The 5,919-nt window shown below is 41.9% G+C and overlaps 1 long non-coding RNA gene across 1 annotated transcript; it reads right to left on the bottom strand.

Annotated features, from left to right (window-relative positions):
- Window positions 1–520: 520 nt before the first annotated feature.
- LOC128793840 (uncharacterized) lies at window positions 521–3,334 on the bottom strand. Its single transcript, XR_008432904.1, has 3 exons — window positions 2,974–3,334; window positions 2,742–2,825; window positions 521–883 (listed from the first exon to the last, which is right to left on the bottom strand). It is a non-coding gene; the product is annotated as an uncharacterized LOC128793840 (long non-coding RNA).
- Between the last annotated feature and the right edge of the window lie 2,585 nt (window positions 3,335–5,919).

The raw sequence follows: 5,919 nt of genomic DNA, 5'->3' as shown, positions 1-5,919 counted from the left end.
TTTCACTTTGTGACTACTTCTACTATAATATCTAAACTTTTGCGATTTCTTGTTCTTCCTGCAAGGTTGGTAAATTGTTCCATGGGTCAAGCTCAAGACCACAGGGGTCCCTGGCCACCTGCCAGGGTCTCAGAGGCTTCTGCCCTGGGCCCAGAACATCCAAGAGTGTCTGAGGGACACCTTGGGTTCCGACAATCGAGGACAAGTGACTGTTTTAAATAACCTTATCCTGATACTCCTTTGCACAACTCACTCCTAATATAAAACCAACACAGCTCTTGAAGTCTAATTTGTGTGCTCCAAGCATTTCCTGCCCTCAGTGTGTTAACAGAGAATGTTTCATCAATGATGTGGGAGAATAATGTAAAAAACAAGAAAGGGAAACATATTTGCTGACTTTAAACAAATGGTATGTTTATAGAGGCAGCATAATCAGCTTCTTGGGGGGGAATCTTGGGCACAATATCTCCTGTTTTCCAGTCTTGTGCCACTGCGCTGGCAGCCAGGAAAGTGTCTCAATTACTTTGTTAATTGTCTAAGCCAATAATTGTTTCTCCACACACAGGAACTACACAGGTGCTGACTTCCATGAGAATGAGAACACTCTCCTGCATCCCAGAGTTATGATAGAGAATGGGTGGAAAATGTCATCATCAGCATTCATATAGATATCCACTCACAGAGGGGTGCTGGGCATCCAGAAGTGCAGAGTTCATTTCAATCTAACTGCAGCAGTGCCCCAGCCTTGAGAGCAATCTGAAGCTTTTTGGGTACTGTGACATGCAGACACCTCTTGGCAGTGCATTCAGATATTACAGGGATTTCCAAGCAGCTCATCCTATGTTGATGAATACAGAATTTCAGGAGCTTGGGCATCTGAGTGCTGAAAAAATGGGGATTATATGTGAATATAAAAGAGTCTAACCCACAAGGAGAATGGTGGTTTTCCAAATTAAGCACTTAAGAGTACTTGGAGAAACTAAGTTAGATTGTAATTGCCCTAGCCCTGGAACAGTTCAGCTGTTGGTATTGATTTTTACATTCCTTTTTTAGCTTGGCAGCTATTGATACTCTCATTATGTTTAGTCCTGTTCCCAAAAAGAGCTGTGATTAACTAACAATTTTCAATATCACAAATGGTTTTTCACACATAACACTTAGGTTCTCTTCCAAGAAGAAAGGCAACCACCTCACTTCCAGCTGAAAGGTGGAACAGCAGATTTTGTAGTTATTTCTCCACTGATAACAGCAAAACTAAATTTAGACAATTTAGAAGTGTATCTGGGTTTTTGGTTTTGGTTTTTTGGAGGATAAGTGTGAGAACAATAAAGAAATTAAATGAAAAATCAGAAGGGTTGACTGACAAATTAAAATCTTGTAGTAGTTTTGCCTTGGACCTGCCTCAGCCCCCAAGTAACTTATAAAAACGGATGTTCTCCATTGAGTCACATATTTCCAGTTCTGACAGTCTGCTCCTCCTCTACTAGGTCAGGTTCAGACAATAAAATTCTTTTCAATATTAATAGGAACAACAGTTGAAGAAAATATAGAAGTTCAGTGGGTGAAGACAAGGCATCTATGATTCTATTAAAAAAAAGAAAATAGCCACAACTAAAACATTTCCCAGAAATATAGTATCAGATTTTCTGTATGCAGGCTGCAATCTCATGCAGGAAGAAAACAGAAAAACAGCAATTTCATCACCCACCCACTTCACAATTGCACAAAGTCTAGCTCTTAGCCACCAGGGCTTCAGAAAAAAATATGTTTACCATGAGAATTATTGAGCTCATAAAGCACATTTGAACATTCAGATATATTTGTCCTAGTTAATAATTTCATTACTTACAGTAAAGCTCTCTAAATATGTTTGTAAATGCTACTCTATGGCTGAGGTTGTGGTGAACTGTCATTGATGCCATACTCAGTTTATGGAGATGCTGGTAAAAATGCAAAGCCATCTTCAATTATTCAGAAAGGTCATTTCAGAATATTTTGTGTGGGTTTCTGTAAACTTGTTTCCTAGCTAGTAGAGAGTTAGATATGTGTTCAAATGTATAATAAGCAAATTTTTTTGGTAGTAGCACTATCTTTTTAAAGGAATAAGCAAATGCAGAACACTTACATTTATACATTCTATTCATTCACAATAAATAATGTATTATTATATAAAATGGTCTTTAAAACGGTCTTTAAACTATTTTAAACCATTTTAATTGTAGTTTAATTTTCCACTATCATTCTGAAAATATCAAATGGTTACTATTGGTCTGCTAAACACTTTCCAGCATTTAGTCAACAGTAGGAACACCATGAACACTAATACAGTTCTGATACAGAGGCTTGTTTTATCCTGTTGCTGACTAATCCTGCCCAGATTTTATAGAAAATACTGACAGCTACAATGGGGAACTGCTCTGTTTAAACCTCTTAATTTTGGTATAACTGATAGTGCACAAATACACCAAGTAACCAAAGGTTTACAGAGCTTTGTTGTTGGGAAAAAAAAAAAGGAAGGTATGTCAATTGAGGAATAATATTTTAAGATTTAAAGTTATTTCCAGGCCTGTGTCATGTATATTGTTCCCACAACGAGCAGTTGCTCCACGTAGATAAAGACTGACGGAATTTCAAGGTCAGCCATATCACATGTTGGAAAGAGTTGCTTAGTCAAGCTTTGCCCAAGGGCTCCCTGCTCTGATAAACCCACGCAGCTGGAACCCAGAGCCCTTGGCTCTCACCTGAGTGCTGATGGGATTAAACTGTGTTAGGTGTGAGGACTCAATTATCCAGCTCTTCGCCACCAGTTCTGCTGAGCAGGAGGTCTGAAAGCAAGGAAATGCCAGCTCAGAGCTACAGACCCCACGGTCAGAGGGATGAGAGCCTGCCCAGAGATGGGTGAACCCGGGGGGAACTGCCCCAGCACAGCTCAGGCTGGGGCTGGCCTGCGGGAGCAGCTCTCTGGAGAAAGACCTGGGGTCCTGGTGGGTCACAAGTGGACTCGTGGTCCTTGCAGCCAGGAGGGACAAAGGGATCCAGGGGGGGCTCAGGAAGAGCATTTCCAGCAGGTTGGAGAGGGGAGACTCCCGCTCTGCCCAGCTGTAGCAATGTCTCTGAACAACTTAGGCCTCAGTGTGCACCAGCCACTGCTTGTAACTGTTCTTACCAGAATTTTCTCAGGGCACTGTGGAATTCATCAAGGTTACTAAGACATAAACTGTGCTAAAATAAGAACGAAGAAACTGAAAAACTAAATATCAGAATCACAAAAATTAAGTAACAGAAGACTGTAAAACATCTAAACTGTAACTAATCACAGATACTAAGAAATAAAAACAGAAATTGAGAGAGCAAGGCAAAAACATCAGTCAAGGAAAGTGTACTTAACAGTTTGTAAAATCTATAAAAGTGTGTGTAATATAAACAATAAACAACTTCTATTTAATCATATTCATCAGGTATACAAGAATCCTAAATTTCCCACAATACTCGGCCACTGAGGCCCAGCTGGAGTGCTGGGTTCAATTCTGGGCTCAACAGCTCAAGAAAGGCAAGGAGCTGCTGGGGAGGGTCCAGCAGAGGCCACAAGGATGATTTGGGGTCTGGAGCATCTCTCTGATGAGGAGAAGCTGTGGGAGCTGGGCCTGGTCAGTCTGGAGGAGAAAAGCCTGAGAGGGATGTCATTAATCCTCACCAATATCTCCAAGGGCTGGCAGAGGGTGGTGCCAGACTCTTTCCAGGGGTGCCCAGGGACAGGACAGGGAGTAATGGACATAAACAAAACCACAACGAGCTCCGAGGGTGGCAGAGCACTGGAGCAGGTGCCCAGGGAGGGCACGGACTCTCCCTCTCTGGAGACATTCCAAAGCCACCTGGGCATGTCCCTGTGTCACCTGCTCCAGGTGACCCTGCCCTGGCAGGGGGGTTGGACTGGAGGATCTCCAAAGGTCCCTTCCAACCCTAACAATTCTGTGGTTCTGTGAATATGGACCTTTTTTTTTCTGCACTGTGTTTGGGTGGACTGTGACTTCAGCCAACACCGACACTTCGGCTCCTCAGCATTTACTTTACAGAACAACACACAGATTCCTCCCTGTGCTACACATGGATCTCATCCCAGACTAGAAGCTACAGTTCATTCCTGTCTTGGAAAAATATTTTACCCTGAGCAATCATAAAAGAGCAAAACTGAAAATACATGCCTAAATGTCTAATAATACATTTGATAACTTCAGTACAAACCCAGGTATCATTTAGGAGAATAATACATTCAACAGCTACCACACAGACCTTGAAAGTGAACATCAGGGTACTTTGATTGAGGTTAAAACCATGGAAAGCAGCTGACAGGAAGAAAAATCTTCTATGAAAATTTGTTATTTCCACTTTAGCTGCACTCCTCAGGTCCTGTCAAACACCAAAGCTCTTTTCTACCAGTTTAAAAGTAAGAATTAGGACAATTTCATTTTGTATTTATTTAGAAATGCAGGATCTTTTTAATTAGATCACTAAAATCTGGGAAGATAGCTTATTTCCTCCCCCTACATTTCTTTATTTTGCATTAATTACTATTTTCAGCACTAGAGCAATCCTTTCTAATGCAACTGCCTAAAGTCTGTATACATAAATACTGTGATCTAGAAAGGGTGCCAGAGCTGAAGAATACTATTTCATATGAATATTACTTATTTTTCTAGCAAAAATTGCTGTTCTGGTTCTTACTGGAATATTTTTCCCAGCCTTCTATCACTTGGAGAGCAGACAGGTGCTAAGGACAGGGTATCATGTTCCCAATTTTAATTAGTACTGGCATATGAATCAGATAATTGCAAGAAATTAGACCTCTTCAATTCCAAGTTGTTTGGTTGAAATATAGTTCATCATTCAGAGATCAAGGCCTGATAGGGAAAAAAAAAAAACCCAAACTATTTCATATTATATTTCTTTTCAGTAGAAAATGATGTATTGCAAAATACTAGAATTGAAACTGCACTAGAATTGAAACTGAAATGCAAAGCTCTTGTGTGATAGGGAAAAATGCAGAGTTTTCAGCTCAGAAGTTCAAGTCTCTTTGTTTTAACTTGACATTCAATAGTATTCACCTGCCATTCCATTCCCAGGAGCTGTAATTTGGGTGCTCCCAACAACTTGCCTTTTGTTTCTGTCATTACCCTGCTGAGATTGCTTTTGGGGAGATGCAATCGTTTTCCCAGGATGGAAACCACACCACCCAAGACAGACACAGCATTTTCCATGTCAGGAAGCAGCCAGGGCCAGCTGCTCCCTGGGGGATGGGGAGGGACCAGGGAGGCTCCCCAAGAGCAGCTGTGCTGGATCTGAGCACAGCACACAGGGACTGCTGCTGGGGGCAAGATCCAGTGGCTGTCTCGAATAATTCAAGTGGTGAAACAGGAACAGGGCCCAAACAGAAAGTCCAGACAGAAGCACAAGGAGATGGGGGCTGAGACAAGTGACAGCAGGGCTGTGACACAGGGCTAAGTGGGCAGATGTGGCCAAAGACAGCTCCAAGTACAAATGTGCATGTGAGGAGTCATTGAGCCACCCTCCGAGCAGATGGGACATCAGATGTGCCACATGTGCACCACCAGAGACAGGACAAGGACACCTGTGAGGTGCCTCAAATGAGGACTAAAGACTGGGGGCTGAGCTTACATGGAGCCCAAAACCCACAGGGCCCATGTGGGTGAGAACCCCAGTGCAGCTGTTCAGGGTCATATTTGAGCACTCGAGGTCCTGACACATAAAATCCACTTGTAAAGAGGCACAGCTGGGGTAAAATTGAGCCATCCTCTCTGAAATACAGAAATGGTTGCTCAAGTGTTTGCTGTCTTTTAGGTCAAGTGTATAAATCACATTTTGGGAGACAGCTTGAATTATGTATTTGATTATTTATGAGAA

The sequence above is a fragment of the Vidua chalybeata genome, chromosome 11 (genome assembly GCF_026979565.1).
Source record: "Vidua chalybeata isolate OUT-0048 chromosome 11, bVidCha1 merged haplotype, whole genome shotgun sequence".
In the NCBI taxonomy this organism is placed as follows: Eukaryota; Metazoa; Chordata; class Aves; order Passeriformes; family Viduidae; genus Vidua; species Vidua chalybeata.
This window is presented reverse-complemented; position numbering and strand designations above follow the sequence as displayed.